Here is a 17373-nt window from a genome sequence, read left to right as displayed (position 1 = left end):
AACAATTTTTTTATTTTAAATGAATCAGATTCTTTACCCTTTCCTACCATCTGGGATGCTTTTAAGGTCACAGCACAAGACTTTATCCTTAATTATGTCTCCAAAAAGAGATATATTGCTCAGAAACAATTGGCTGATCTTTTTGGCAAAATAATGAGCTTAGAACACTCCTATTTCACTACCAAATCTGCAGAATGTCTCCTCGAACTTATTGCCACCAAATTAAAATATAATGAAGAGTCTACAGACATTGCCTCATTATATGTTTTATAATTCGTCTCTAAAGTTTGGGGGGGTCAAAATAAATCTGGTAAACTTCTAGCTAATTGTCTCAAAATCAAACATAATAATCTTAACATCCAATCAATCTTTGACTCCCAGCACTCTTAAATTCAAAGACAATGAGATTGTTCACAAATTCCATCCGTTTTATAATTCTTTATACATACTGGACTCTTCTCCGTCAGAATCTCAAATAGAAGTCTATTTTTACAATATCACCAAAAGTTTTGACACAAAATTAACCCTGCCCCTTTTAGAACTGGACATATCATAAGCTGAATTACATGAAGCACTTTGCACACTCAAAAAGGATGAAGCCCCAGGCCCTGATGGATTTACTGAGGAATTCTATCTTCATTGCTATCTGTTAATCCGCTCACACGTTATGACCCTCATCTCTTCTTTTCTACATAAGGAAGAGGCTTCTGGTTCTTTCCTCAAAGCTCTGATTTGGCTCATCCCCAGGGAAAACAAAGATCTGCATTATTGTAAGAACTATAGACCCATCTCCTTGGTTAACATATATTATACAATAATTTCTAAAGCCTTGGCTTTACGACTAAAATCTTATCTTCCAGATCTTTTTGGCAGGGAACAGTCCGGCTTTGTTAAAGGAAGATATATTACAGATAACACTCGATTATTTTTTGATATTTTATCCAAATTATCTCATTTCTCTGAGTCCCTTCCTGAAATAGCCCTAGACCCTGGGAAGCCATTTGATCGAGTCCATTGGCCCTTTCTCTTTCATTCTCTCAAATGGTTTGGGTTTGGCTCTAAGATTGTTACTTTCATCTCCCTTCTCTATTCTCATCCAACAGCGGCAATATTTGTTAATAACATCTCTTCCCCTTCCTGCTCTTTAGGCGGAGGTGTTTGCCAGGGTTGCCCCTCTCTTCATTCCTATTTAACTTAGCCCTAGAACCTTTTCTTTCTAAAATATATCCGCATCAAGTTTCAAGTCTAACTCCTTACAAGTGAAACTCGCTGCGTACGCTGATGATATCCTACTTTTTCTTTCTGATCCTCAATCTTCCCTTCTTGCTTTCATACAAGAAGTTTCCGCATACTCTCTTGCCTCTGGCTACAAATTAAATCATGATAAGTGCAAAATCCTGCCCCTAACCAAATTCACCTTTAAAGATGATTTTTCCAGCTCTCATTTTTCTTGGCAATCCAACCGTATCAAATATTTAGGACTGCACTTCAAGTCATCAATTAAAACTTCTATCTCTACAAATCTAGAGAATTGCCTTTTAAAATTGGCTGACTTGACTAGCAGGTGGCACCCTCTTTAGCTGTCATGGTGGGGGCGCCTAGATACCATTAAAATTATGTTATCCCCGGTGAGGCGTCCAACCCAGATATTGCTACTGCTCTCCCGCCCGAGTATAACATCTTCAGGCAGGACAGGCCGAAGGGGCGTGGAGGGGGGGTTGCACTAATAGTAAATAAAATAGCCACCTGTACCATCATCCCCTCGGACGCGATCAAGGATTGCGAATCCCTTGCCTTTGCCATTGTTCTTTCACCGCACCAATCGGTGAAGGGTCTCCTAGTCTATCGGCCGCCAGGGCCCATGGGCTCTTTTTTTGAAGAGTTCCAGTCGGTGACTTCTTCTTTATTACTCACGGCAGAGCATTGTATTGTTGCCGGGGATTTTAACGTCCACATGGACGTGGAAACGGATGCCGATGCGATAAAAATGCTGGAGGTCACAGCCCCTCTGGGCCTGGTTCCATATCATATCGGACCGACCCATGAGAAGGGACATACTTTAGATTTGACCTTCTCTACGACCCCTATTGAGATGCTGGCTCCTAGCCAGGTTCTTTGGTCCGACCATAGGTTGGTGAAATTTTACTTCTCGGAAGTTAGGAAGCCTTCCGGCGCCCCCCGGCAGTCTTCCGTGGGATTCAGGGCACTTCACCGGATTACTCCGGAACTGCTGGCACAAGCTTGTGCGGACCACCCTTTCGTGTTAGCAGGGAACTTAGAGGAGGATGTGGAACAACTGCAGGCCTGGTTCTCAGAGAGACTTAATGATCTGGCTCCTCTGAGACCCCTCCGCAAACCTGGAAAAGGTGCTTCTGCCCCTTGGTTTACGGAAGCATTGGCGGCCTCTCGGCGCCAATGCAAGGTAGCGGAAAGAGCATGGCGCGCTAATTACGACGCAACGGCGAAACTCACCTACAGGTCTGTGGTGAAAGCTTACCATCGGAACATCCTCGCGGAGAAGAAGGCTTAATTCGCGAGAAAAATTGAAGCTGCCTCCAATTCCTGCAAGGAGCTTTTCGCCGTTGTGCGGGAGTTTACAACGTCTCGCGCAGTACCAACCCAGTCTCCCCCTCCTGCGCCTTGGGTCAGGGCGATTGCGGATTTTTTCACCTCTAAGATCCAGCGGATCCAGGACTCCTTCCTTGTACTGGAGCCTGAGATACCGGGTCGGGTGGAGAATACCGCTGATACCCGACTTAACGCAGGTGTGGCCTTGGCAGCTTTCCCTCCTCTCTCGCTGACCGTCTCATTTGACCTGATGGCTGGCCTTAAATCAGGTTCCCCTCGGGATGCCTGTCCGGCAAAATTTTTGGCTAAAATGGCAGCTGTCATTAACCCCCTTGTGAACCCCCTGTTGAATTGTTCTCTTGCCTAGGGTGTGGTTCCCCAGGCCTGGAAGCAGGCCATGATCATTCCCCTGCTTAAAAAGCCTGGCCTGGACGTGGAGGTGTTGGCGAATTATAGACCTATTTCGCTCCTGCCGGCTTTTGCAAAGGTCATTGAAAAGCATGTCCATAAGGTGCTTGCCGATTACCTGGAGTCACACGACCTACTGCACCCTACCCAGTCGGGTTTCCGCGCCAATCTTAGCACCGAAACAGCCCTCCTGGAAGTCTCGGAGGCGATTAAGGAGGTGCTGGATTCGGGCGGGAGAGCGATGCTGGTGATGCTAGATCTGTCGGCGGCCTTCGACACCGTCCCTCATGAGGGTCTTCTTGCAAGACTCTCAGAGGTTGGTCTCCGAGGGACGGTGCTCCAGTGGTTTCGATCTTTCCTGGCAGGCCGTCGACAAACGGTCTGGGCTTCTGCTTGCTCCGCCGAGATGTCGCCATTGGGTGTCGGAGTTCCTCAGGGCTCTGTCCTGAGTCCAACTCTATTTAACATCTTCATGACCCCTTTGGCGGCATTGGCGGAGTCTTTCGGGGCCCAGATCGTTTCTTATGCCGATGACACCCAGCTCCTCTTCACCTGTGAGAGGGGTGCGGACTTCGATGGAGGTAGGATCCAGGGTTGCCTTGAGGCTGTGTTTCAATGGTTTCATCACAACAGCCTCAAGTGCAACTCGGATAAATCCGAGGTCCTTTTTTTTGGGTGCAGTTCGGATCCGGACTGGAAAGTGTGGTGGCCTGAGAACATGTTTCCACCAGCAAGTTCGTCCCAGGTGGCTAAAAACCTTGGGATTAAGATCGATAATGGCCTCACACTACGTTCACAGGTAATCGGTCTCACTGGTACATGCTTTGGCCTACTCCGGATGCTACGCAAGTTCCTTCCCCTGTTATCGGAGGAACATAGGAAGATCACGGTGCAGGCGATTATAGGCTCGAGAATTGACTATTCCAACGTCCTTTATCTCGGCTTGCCAGAGTATCTGCTCCAACGGCTACAGGTTGTCCAGAATTCGGCAGCACGGGCCATTTTTGGACTATCGCGCCGTGCCAGAGCCTCGGGTCTTCTGGAGGCTCTGCATTGGCTCCCTGTCCGGAAGCGGATAATTTTTAAAACTCTTACTCTGGCGCACAAAGCCTTGCACGCCTCCGGAGCAAAATACCTGCAGAATAGGCTGGCCTTTTACCTGCCTGCTAGGTCGCTCAGGTCTGAAGCCCTGTTTCTTGCGGCGGTTCCTCGTGTGAAAAGAGCCCGCATCGGAGGCCGCTTTTTTAAACTACTAGCACCTCAGTTATGGAATAAACTGCCTGTGTCCTTGCGCAGCATTACTAATCTGTTGGCCTTCCGGAAAGGGCTTAAAACCTGGCTCTTTTCCTCTTAGTTTCGGTCCCTTTTAGCTTCCTTCTATTTCTGTTTCTTATTTTCCCTGTTGTGTTATGAGATTAGTGTGCAATCCAAAGCGTCGGGACACTCTTCTGAGTAGCCGTACGCTATACAAAACCCCTGCATAACATAACATAACATAACATAACATAACATAACATAACATTGTTCTTCATACTATTTCTAACATCCCTTTGGATTTGTCATCTCAATCTTTCAAGAAGATCAATTCCATACTCTCTTCTTTTCTTTGGAATCACAAGAAAGCCTGTTTATCTTTATCAAATTGCATGCGTCCCAAAGACGAAGGAGGTGTTAATTGTCCTGATATTTCTTCATACCATAAGCATTCCTTTTATGCCAACTCTCTAAATCGCCCTCAGATCCCCTGGGGACTCCACCCCTTTGAGTGTTAATGGAACAGTCTTATCTATCCCCATTTTCTTTCCAAGAATATTTATCATTCTCACAAAACCCCCAACATTTATCTACCCTCATCCTTAAACATTCCTGTCACTTATTCGATTTGGTCTTCTCACATGTCCTGTCCTTAAAACTGCAATTTGGCACAATACATTTATATTGATTAAACGTTAACCTTTTTGCTGGAAAATATGGAGACAGAAAGTATTACTCTGGGTAAGTCAATTATTTGAAGCAGACAAGGTGATTTCTTTCCCACAAGCTAGTGGATTATTTGATTTCCATCTCTCCTTTCACAATAAATACCTCTTATTACAAGAGCCTGTCTAAACTGCCTTTAATTCTTTCCCCTTATCTCCCCCAAATACCACACATTGCAATATTCATGTTCATAATCTCCTATCCATAAAACCTACAGCTTCCACCATTTATTCTTCTTTACACAGATCCCCTACCACCAATATAGAATTAGCTTGGGAGCAGGACCTGTCAATAGTTTGGTCCATACTTGGTCTAGAATTTGGTCTAAACGTAGAAAAACATCCAGAGCAGCTAACACCACTGAAACACTTTTCTTTGTTTATAAAAGGCTCCTTATCGCTCCCACAACCCTACATAAAATGACCAAGGATTTACCAGACACTTGCTGGTCTTGCACCCAAGAATGTGCTGATTTAAAGCATATACTTTTTACCTGTCCTTTTGTTCACAACTTTTGGGAGAAAGTTTGTAAACAACTAGTTAAGATTTTTGACCATGTAGCCCCCTTTACATTTGTTAACATCTTCCATATCAAACGACTGGGACAATTGTTCTTTAATCACACACATTTTAAATCTGCTTTTAGCAGTTGCTTTTTAGCAAATCACAAAACATTGGAAAGACTTGTCTAATTTCTCCTTTCCGGCTTGGTGGTATGCAGTCTGTCATAACCACCGATTAGATACAGCCTTTGTATACCCCCCTTCTCTTGCTATTAAAATACTTTTATTATGGTCCCCTGTCACTCAATTTATTGATAGGATTGCTAAATGTTCTACCATGAGATCACCTGCTACAGAATAAGTTTTGAAGCCTCCTTGAAATTCCTTTTATTGTTCTTTTTGTTGTTTCCTTAGTTAATGATTGTTAATATTGTATTAAATTTAACAAACATGTTTAATTCCAAACTGTATAGCACTACTTATTTTTCTCTACTTAGTTTTGATGTCATTTACTTGTTTTTTCTCTTCTCTTTGCTTGATTTGTTTGACCTATTCAATATTTTTGTATCTTTTACTCTAATAAAGACTCTTTTTAAACCATACAAAGGAAAACAATAAATATCCGAAATGGGAACAACATATGGAGTTTAGAAGCAGGGGTTATTTGCACAACTCCGTTTTGTGGGTACATATACTAGCATGTGAATCAGAGGGCATTTTTGAAAATGAATACTTTTTTCCACACTATCCAACATTTGTAAGGGATAAATGCACAGAAAGTCAATTGGCAAAATCATTTCTTCTACTATTATGTGTTTCCCTAGGTAAAAATGGTACCTCACTTGTGTGGGTAGGCCTGTTGCCTGCGACAGAACATGGCCCGAAATGCAACGTAGACACACCTTACTTATACAGTGAAAACTGACCCTCTTTTGCAGGTTCTGTTACCCAGAATCCCTTGCAAACCTCAAACTTTGTAAAGAAAACACGTTTGTCTCACATTTCTGTGATGGAAAGTTCTGGAATCTGCATGGATCCACATATTCCACCCACTTTACATTTTCCAAAGCCTTCCGATAAAAATAATACCTTATTTGTGTGATTAGGCCTAGTACCCACAACAGGAAACAGCGGATTGACACACCACACTTCTACAGTGAAAACTGACCCATTTTTGCAAAGTGCCTAGCTGAACATTTTAAACCCTAGCTCTGCTTGCACCTAGGGAAACCTAGCAAACTTATACATTTTCGAAAACTAGACATGCAGGGAAATCTACTATGGGGTTACTTTTGTGGCTTTCACCAGGTTCTTTTACCCAGAATCCCCTGCAAACCTCAAAACTTTGCAAAAGAAAAATAAATTTCTCACATTTCTGTGATAGAAAGTTCTAGAATCTGCGTAGATCCTTAAAATTCCACCCACCTTACATTTTGCAAAGTCTTCCGATAAAAATGATACCTCACTTGTGTGGGCAGGCCTAGTGCCCGCAGCAAGAAACGGAGCAAAATGCAACATTAACACAACACATTTTTACAGGGAAAAATGTACCCTTTTTTTTGCAAAGTGTCTGGCTGTAGATTTTGAACCCTGTCTTTGCCGGAACCAAGGAAAAACTAGCAAACCTATACATTTTTTTAAAACTAGACACCCTGGGGAATCCAGGATAGGGAGACTTGTATGGCTTTTACCAGGTTCTCTTACCCAGAATCCCTTGCAACCCTCATACCTTGTAAAAAAAATAAAACATATTCCTCACATTTCTGTGATGGAAAGTTCTGGAATCTGCGTGCATCCACAAAATTCCACCCACATGCCTGCAACAGGAAATGGTGCAAAACAAAACATGGACACACCACATTTTTACAGTGAAAACTGAACCTTTTATTGTAAAGTGCCTAGCTGATTTTGAACCCCAGATCTGCTGGCACCTAGTTAAACCTGGCAAACCTATACATTTTTTAAACCTAGACACACAGGGGAATCCACAATGGGGTTAGTTGTGTGGCTTTCACCAGGTTTTATTACCCGAAATCCCCTGTAAACCTCAAACTTTGTAAAAAAAAAAAAACATTTTCCTCACATTTCTGTGATGGAAAGTTCAGGAATCTGCCTGGATCCACAGAATCCTACCAACTTTGCATTATTTAAAGTCTTCCAATACAAATGATACCTCACTTGTGTGGGTAGGACTGAAGCCCGTGGCAAGAAACGGTGCAAAACGCAAAATGGACATTTTTACAAGGAAAAACTGACCCTTTTGTTGCAAAGTGCCTAGCCGTAGATTTTGAACCCTGACTCTGTTGACACCACGGTAAACCTAGCAAACCTATACATTTTTTAAAACTAGACACCCAGGGTAATCTAGGATAGGGTGACTTGTGTGGCTTTGACCAGGTTCTCTTACCCAGAATCCTTTGCAAACCTCAAACTTTGTACCAAAAACACATTTTCCTCACATTTTTGAGATGAAAAGTTCTATAATCTGCGAGGATCCACACATTTCCACCCACCCTGCATTCTTCAAAGTCTCCCAATACAAATGATACCTCACTTGTGGGTAGGCCTGGTGCCTGCGGAAGGAAACAGCGCAAAACGCAACATGAACAAACTGCATTTTTACAGGGAAAAACTGACCCTCTTTTTGCAAAGTGCCTAACTGTAGATTTTGAACCCTGGCTCTGACAACACCAAGGGAAACCTAGCAAACCTATGCATTTTTGTAAAGTAGGCACCCAGGGGAATCCAGTATGGGGGGACTTGTGCAGCTTTCACCAGGATCTCTTACCCAGAATCCCTTGCAAACTTCAAATTTTGTTAAGAAATAAAAAACGCAGTTTCCTCACATTTCTGTGATGGAGCATTCTAAAATCTGCGTGCATCCACAGAATTCCACAAACCCTGTATTCCCCAAAGTCTTCCATTAAAAATGATACCTCACTTGTGTGGGTAGGCCTGGTGCCCGCAACAGGAAACGGCACAAAACACAACATGGACACACCACATTTTTACAGTGAAAACGGAACCTTTTTTTGCAAAGTGCCTAGCTGTAGTTTTTGAACCCTAGCTGTGCCGGCACCTAGGGAAACCTAGCAAACCTATACATTTTCAAAAACTAGACAGGCAGCGGAATTCAAGGTAGAGTTACGTGTGTAGCTTTCACCAGGTTCTATTACCCAGAATCCCCTGAAAACCTCAACTTTGTAAAAAAAAACCTTTTTCCTCATATTTCTGTGATTGAAAGTTCTGGAATCTGCGAAGATCCACAAAATTCTACCAACCCTACATCCAAAGTCTTCCAATAAAAAATTATACCTCACTTGTGTGGTTAGGCCTGGTGCCCGTGACAAAAAATGCCATAAAACGCAACATGGACACACCACATTTTATAGGGAACTAGCTTACCCGTCGCGCGTTGCTGCGATCTCAGAAGAAATGAAATGTAAGGAAACTTGTTATGATAACATTCAATTTACATTGTGTTATTTTTATTGAAACTTATTCATTTTAATATGGAAAATATTTTAAAGTGTTGTTTTAATTCTGTTTATTTATTCAAGTGCTTGTGGATACACAGTATTTTTTGTTTTTCCATCTGGTGGGTGAACAAATAAATCAGAAGGTTTTCCGACACGTGAGCTGGCCACATACAGTTGTCCATGTGAGAAACATGATTCTCCAAATCTAGTTCACACACTTGCAGCGATTGTCCTTGTGCTTTGTTGATGGTCATTGCGAAAGCGAGTGGCAACGTAAACTGTACATGTTCAGTATTGGAAAGATTATGAGGGCCCTGGGGGACCGGGTGGCCGATATTTAACACATTTTTCTTTTCTTTTTTTTTTTGCCAGACACCTTCGCGTGAGTGTATTAAACAACTTCCCAAAGTTTTATGGCGATTGGATGAATGATGTAGTAATGCATAAAAGACAAACAGACATACTTTCGTTTTTATATATATAGATAACTGACCCTTTTTTTGTAAAGTACCTTATGTAGATTTTGAACCATGGCTCTGTCAACACCAAGGAAAACCTAGCAAACCTATACATTTTTTAAAACTATGCCCCCTGGGGAATGCAGGATAGCGTGACTTGTGTGGCTTTCACCAGGTTCTCTTACCCAAAATTCCTTGCAAACCTCAAACGTTGTAAAAAAAATAAATTTTCCTCACATTTCTGTGATGGAAAGTTCTTCAATCTGTGTGGATCCACAAAATACCACCCGCCCTGCATTCTTCAAAGTCTTTTGATACAAATGATACCTCACCTGTTTGGGTAGGTCTCGTCCACGCTGCAAGAAACGGCATAAAACGCAACATGGACACATCACATTTTTACAGGGAAAAACTAACCCTCTTTTTGCAAAGTGCCTAACTGTAGATTTTGAACCCTGGCTCTGACAACACCAAGGGGAACCTAGCAAACCTCTGCATTTTTGTAAAGTAGACACCCAGGGGAATCCAGTATGGGGAGACTTGTGCAGCTTTCATCAGGATCTCTTACCCAGAATTCCTTGCAAACCTCAAATTTTGTAAAAAAATTAAAAAACGCAACATTCTGGAATCTGCATGCATCCACAAAATTCCACCAACCCTGTATTCCCCAAAATCTTCCATTAAAAATGATACTTCACTTGTGTGGGTAGGCATGGTGCCCGCGACAGGAAAAGGCACAAAACACAACATGGACACACCACATTTTTCCAGTAAAAACTGAACCTTTTTTTTGCAAAGTACCTAGCTGTAGCTTTTGAAACCTAGCTGTGCCGGCACCTAGGGAAACATAGCAAACCTATACATTTTCAAAAACTAGACATGCAGCGGAATTCACAGTGGAGTTACGTGTGGATTTCTCCAGGTTCTATTACCCAGAATCCCCTGAAAACCTCAAACTTTGTAAAAAAAACATTTTTTCCTCATATTTCTGTGATGGAAAGTTCTGGAATCTGCGAAGATCCACACAATTCTACCAACCCTACATTCTTCAAAGTCTTCCAATGAAAAATGATGCCTCACTTGTGTGGGTAGGCCTGGTGCCCGTGGCAAAAAATGGCATAAAATGCAACATGGACACCCCACATTTTATCGGGAATAACTGACCCTTTTTTTGTAAAGTACCTAGCTGTAGATGTTGAACCCTGGCTCTGTCAACACCAAGGAAAACCTAGCAAGCCTATACATTTTAAAAAACTATACCCCCAGGGGAATCCAGGATAGGGTGACTTGTGTGGCTTTCACCAGGTTCTCTTACCCAGAATTCCTTGCAAACCTCAAACTTTGTAAAAAAAAAATGTTCCTCACATCTCTGTGATGGAAATTTCTGGAATCTGCGTGGATCCACAAAATACCACCCGCCATGCATTCTTCAAAGTCTTCCAATACAAATGATACCTCACCTGTGTGGGTAGGTCTCGTCCATGCTGCAAGAAACGGCATAAAACGCAACATGGACACACCACATTTTTACAGGGAAAAACTGACCCTCTTTTTACAAATTGTCTAGCTGTAGATTTTGAACCCTGGCTCTGACAAAACCCAGGGAAACCTAGCAAACCTATACATTTTTGAAAAATAGACACCCAGGGAATCCAGGATGGAGTGACTTGTGTGGCTTTCACCATGTTCTCTTACCCAGAATCCCTTGCAAATCTCATCATTTGTAAGGAAAAAAACAAGTTTTCTTCACATTTCTGTGATGGAAGGTTCTGGAATCTGTGTGGATCCACGAAATTCCACCTACCATGCATTCTTCAAAATCTTCCAATACAAATGATATATAACTTGTGTGGGTAGGTCTGAAGCCTGCTGCAAGAAACTGGGCAAAACACAACATCGACAGATCACATTTGTTATGTACGAATCTAGAGCCCTAGTGTAATTCTCCCAGAGCAAATAATGTTTTTAAATGACACTGTACAACAAACATCTTGTCTTGGCTTGGCTAAGATAAGAGATTTAAACAAACCGTCCTTACCTAAGCCCACGCCTGACAGTAATAACACTGTAGATGAGGAGGTAGACGCTCAACAGATTTTACAACACAACAGAATTAATCCTGATTGGAAAAAATAGTTAATCTGGCCCTCAGACATGAATACCTGTCAAGATAGATTCCTGAACAGAACACAAGGGTTCACAGTGAATAGGCCAGATCCGAGATATTCCCAGAGACAACATCCAGGAATAGTAAGTACTTACAGTGTAGGAAAACTATGCCTTGAGTGGCTACAGAAATCTACACTTCCAGACATCAAACAACACTTATCTTTGCTTAAAGAAGGCAATGATTTGCGAGATTCCTTAATGGGGCCTCGCAAACCACGTCAAAAACTTTCATATACGCCGGTATATACGCTGCTTACAATGATGCATGGAAAATAACGCAAATAGAAACTGCAGAAAGAATACGAGAAATTGATTGTACTAATTTAGAGAAAAGCCTTTCTGTAGTGGACAACAGGTTAATGACTCAGTCCTCCAGAATTTACTCTCTGGACAACATTGTATCATCTGCCATTGACATAATAGAGCAGGTCTTGCTAATGTTACAACATGGCCTGTCCCAATTATGTTCTATAATGCAGCTAGGCTGGACGTTACAAAATCCCTTTTCAGGCTACGTGCCATGGCATCTAATCAACACCACATCATTATTTACTGTATTTAACCTTACAGATAAACACATATCTTTGGCACAAAAAGGAGAAACTGTACAGTGCTGAGCATTGAAAAACTGGAAAGATTACCATTGACAGTTACTGAGAAGCCTGTCATTGAATGGATAATACATGGCACCATCACGATACCAGTGACGATTTTTCAATTTCAGTATTGTCTACAGCATATACCAGCAGGCCTGTATGAAATGTTGGTTAAAGAATACATTAAGTCGACCTGGACTTTACCTTACACACACAAATGTTGGAATGGGGGAAAGGAAGTATTCCTTAGTGGTAAAAATTGTAAGAACTCACTAAGTGGTACAGTTTTGTGCCAAGGTATTAATTTACACGGAGCCTGCAAAGGTACTGCAAATAACCTTTCTTGCCACCTGCACGGTTCACCCTCCACAGTGATAGAACTAATTTTCAGGCAGCTATCCAATGGCAGCTACGTTATGCTCAATGACCACAGCTGTTGTGGCATGTTGCCAGGAAAAGCGTATCTAGTTAGTGTGTCATCCAGGGTCACTTGTTGTATGCAAGTATTGTATCCTAGAAGAAAGTCAGACAGGGAGACGGCATTATGGCCTTCCTTGAATATCTCTTCTATACGAATGGATACTTTAAAATGAATAAAAGCCATTCTTTTACAGAAAACTGTGCCACTGACCTCGTCTAGAGAAACGTATGATCTGAAAGTTGCAAGGACTTCAGCAGAGATACATGCATTATTATCAACAAACTGTCCAGTACATTTGGCAGAAATGTTAGGTCAAATCTTAAACATGTCTGATACCAGTGGCATCGCAAATTTATTTAAGACAGTTTTTTCAGGACTGTTAACACCATTTGAAGCAGTCCTTGGCATTTTTCCAAATTTTGTGCACTCTGTGTTCGGCGGTCTGCCTCTCATCTTGAGACTCGTTGCAGGAATTCTATATTTATTCCTTCTGCTCCGATATGGCAAGTCAAGTCACCAGCGATACCCAGACTACCATGGAACAATCCCTCCTTGTCATGAGGTATCGTGAGAGAATTACACAGATTCTTAGCTTGGCTTGTTTAAGGGATCTGAACACAACCTGGTTCCTTTCGTTCAGACCAATCTGGCAAGATTGCATCTTACCTGTTCTACGAGGCCTGCTTTGCGGAGAGGAATGCGTGTTGGACATTTATCTTACTCTTCCATCAGTCCTGCCATCAGATGTTGACTCTTTGCTAGGTCCGGTAACGACTCATGCATCGTGTTGCCCCCAAAGGCTGCCCATTCAGATGACGGCATTCATTGAGGTCTCATCGGCAAGTCTAACTGAGGGTGAGATACGTGACCCTACAGGCACACAGGTACAACCTACTGCGGGCATTGCTAATGCATCAAACGCTGACGGCGATTATCCTCATCTATGCACATTTGATCTGCTAACTGAAGTAGCTCCACTTTTGCCTGCTATGGTAGACGGTTTCTTTGCCAGCCTTGACGATCTGATGTTTTCTCCTGACACCGAGAATAACTTTTGATTCATGCACACAGCGTTTCCTGAACTCTGAAATTCGGCCTTCGTTTTTCAAAACAAACCATTTAACAATTTGAACTTTTTCCAAAATAGAACTTGTTGGCACTGAGTAATCTGCTTAAAGTAGAACTATTCTTAGAGAACAATATTTCTTTTGAAAACTTCCTAATAACAATATTTGGCCTTGTCTTACAAATTAGACAGTTTAAATGTTATGCCATGGGATGGTCTCGAATTTTTTCTTTCTGTACCTTAAGAGACATTTCATGAATGTAATTTAGTATTTTATAAAGGTTAGAATATATGCTCTCATAATATGCTTTATATAACTGTTGAGACTTGTTTTTTCATACAGTTAATACTCATTTCATGCGTACAAACCTTTTCAAATGCAATTTGTATTTTGGGTGGGATTGTAAACACTAGCCATAGCCATAGATATGTTCAGTGCTCATACATTTTGTTTTATTGAACTTAATATCGTGGAGTGGGTGTTTTGTACGAATCTAGGACCCTAGTGCAATTTTCCCGATTCATGCCCATATATAGGTATAAATCACACGACCCTTATATGGGCATAGAAATCATACCCATATTTAGACTGAGCCTATGCAGCCCAAATACGGCATGGTTACTTCCACTAAGTTCTGAGAATCCACAACGTTTTCTTAGAAAAACCCGCCTTCATCAGCTAGGGACTTCCCCTTGCCTGAATACTAATTTATCTAGGAAATCATGGAGTTTTCAAAGAACTGAGTCTTTGATGACGTTATAATGTCCAATCATACGTCAAACTCTGCACCTTCAAGGAATAAATATGCCTACATTTGCCCAGAAAAACACAGAGGGGTTTGGAGCAGTTCGACTATCTACTTGCCCGACGCATCCTGCAGTAGCAAGTGCCGAAGGAAGCCGACCCTCCAGCTGACGCACTGAGAGACAGTGTCTTTTCTCCTGCTGAGAAATCCAGCTCCAGTGTTTCAAGGCTACCCTGGGAAATCGAGGCCTGAGAGAGAGATACAAGACCTCCTTCATTCTGAAACCAAGGTACGGAGCTGATTAGACCCTTAGAGAATACTTGGAATAGATTCTTGGCAAAAGAATAATAAACTTAAGCTACACCTCACTTACTTCTTCCCTTGTACTAGACTTAGGTTAGGTACACCTAGGTAGGCGTATTTTAGAAGCTCCAGTTGAGTACTTTTTAGTCATTATTTTATCACTGTATGTATTTGATATATTTTAGGTATTTTATGGCTTACAAATCATATCATGCTCCTACAGTACTATTTTATAATACTCTTCGTATTATATGCCTTTTACTTTATAACCAGTATTACGATTGTAGCAGTACATTTCTTATGCTTGAGAAAGAAGACTATTCAATAAATACTTTTTATTGAAAACGCCTGTCTCTCTATTTTCTCAGCACCTCTGGTGAAACGAAGCATGCAAGATTGACTCAGTAAAATAGCCATATATTGTCTCCGCGACTCTAGAGATTGATTTCTTATTCTTGGGAAACAAAGTTGTCATGTTTATGCGGTTGTCAGAAACTAATCCCTGCTTGTGAATTCGAGAAAGTTTCTAGTGACCTCTGAGCTAGCTGGCACTCACAATTAAGTCTAATATATTCGATAGAGACCTAGTCGATCTAAGACTTACGTTAAATCTATAGTATATGTTATTCCAATGTGCAGAGCCTATTGGGAATATAGGAACTACACTACACATTGTTACAGGGAAAAATGGAGCATTTTTTCTCAAATTGCCTAGCTCTAGATTCTGAACCCTGGCTCTGACAAAACCAAGGGAAACCTAGAAAACCTACACATTTTTTAAAACGAAACAACCAGGGAATCCATAATAGGGTGACTTATGTGGCTTTCACCAGGTTCTCTTACCCAGAATCCCTTGCAAACCTCATTGTTTGTAAGAAAAAAAGCTAATTTTCCTCACATTTCTGTGATGGAATGTTCTGGTATCCACGTGCATCCACAAAATTCCACCTACCCTGCATTCCGCAATGTTTTCCATTAAAAATGATACCTCACTTGTGTGGGTAGGCCTGGTGTCTGCAACAGGAAATGGCGCAAAACGCAACATGAACACAATACATTTTTACATTAAAAACTGAACCTTTTTGCAAAGTGCCCAGCTGTAGATTTTGAACCCTAGCTCTGCCGGCACCTAAGAAAACCTAGCAAACCTATACATTTTTTAAAACTAGACATGCAGGGGAGTCCACGATGAGGTTACTTGTGTGGCTTTCACTAGGTTCTCTTACTCAAAATCTCTTGCACACCTCAAACTTTGTGAAAAAAAGAACATTTTCCTCACATTTCTGTGATGGAAAGTTCTGAAATCTGTGTGGATCCACAAGGTTCCACCCACTCCACATTCCCCCAAGTATTCCGATAAAAATGATAACTCACTTGTGTGGGTAGGCCCTGTGCCGGCTACAGGAAACGGCGCAAAACGCAAAATGGACCTGCCACATTTTTACTGTGAAAACAGACACTTTTTTTGCAAAGTGCCTAGCTGTAGATTTTGAATCCTAGCTCTGCCAACACCTAGGGAAACCTAAGAATGCCAAATATTTTGAAAATGAGACACCCAGGGGAATCCAGGATGGGGTGAATTATATGGCTTTCACCAGGTTCCCTTACCGAGAATCCCTTGCAAACATCAAACTTTGTAAAACACATTTTCCTCACTTTTCTGTGATGGAAAGATCGGGAATCTGTGTGGATCCACAAGATTCCACCCACTCCGCATTCCCCAAAATCTTCCAATAAAAATGATACCTCACTTGTGTGGGTGGGTCAAGTACCCGCAACAGTTAAGGGCCCATAACGTATTGTAGAGACATCAAAATACCTGTCTCAAAATGGCCTGGTTTTGCAAGGGGGTCTCCTGGGGTTCTGGCCCTGGGCTCAGCAGCTATCTAGGGAAACCTACCAAACCCATGTATTTCTGAAAAATAGACATGCTGGGGAGTCCAGGGAGGTATGGCTTGTGTGGATCCCCCAGTGTTTCCCCAGCCAGAATCCCCTGCAAACCTCAGATTTTGCTGAAAAAAACACATTTCCCTCCTCACTTTTCTCTGTGGGATTGTATTGGGATCACCGGATGACACAAATTTCCTACCACCTAGCATTCCCCCAGGTACCTCACTTGTGTGGGAGAGTGGAGAGGGTACTCACTTGGAGGGTTATTTGAGACGGAGGTTCCACTGGATCTAAATCCTCTGCTGCGTTGGCCTCTACCTCTCTGGGGGTAGAATTGAGGCACGTTGTACTGCTGATACCCTCTTCTGAAACCATGAGATCTTGGAAATGGCCTTTGATTGAAGTGGCCAGAAGAGAGGCCCCATTTTCTGGCCCACCCAAAAAGGTTAGGATTGAAAACTCTGCATTAATGCTAGAGTTGGCATTACCCAGTAGAATGAATGCTCTCTGGCTCCATCCATGAGATTGTTGTTGAGAGGGGTGCCATTGATGGGGCTGTTTTCTGCGGAATCTAGGATTATGGCTAATGGTCCCAGTACATTGAGAAGACGGCCTTGGCACACTTTCAGGGATTTTTCCATACCTTTTCTTAGATCATATCCAAGTTTGAATAGGAATTTAATGAGTTCAGGGTCCAAATTGGGGGTATTGCAGGTTTTATCCTCGATAGACGGTCTAGAGCATTCAGCTCTAAGGATGTTATGAGAGTCCCTTTCTAAGAGGGTT

The sequence above is a fragment of the Lissotriton vulgaris genome, chromosome 9, assembly GCF_964263255.1.
Source record: "Lissotriton vulgaris chromosome 9, aLisVul1.2, whole genome shotgun sequence".
NCBI lineage: Eukaryota > Metazoa > Chordata > Amphibia > Caudata > Salamandridae > Lissotriton > Lissotriton vulgaris.
The sequence above is the reverse complement of the archived record's forward strand: the minus strand, read 5'-3'. Positions refer to the sequence as shown.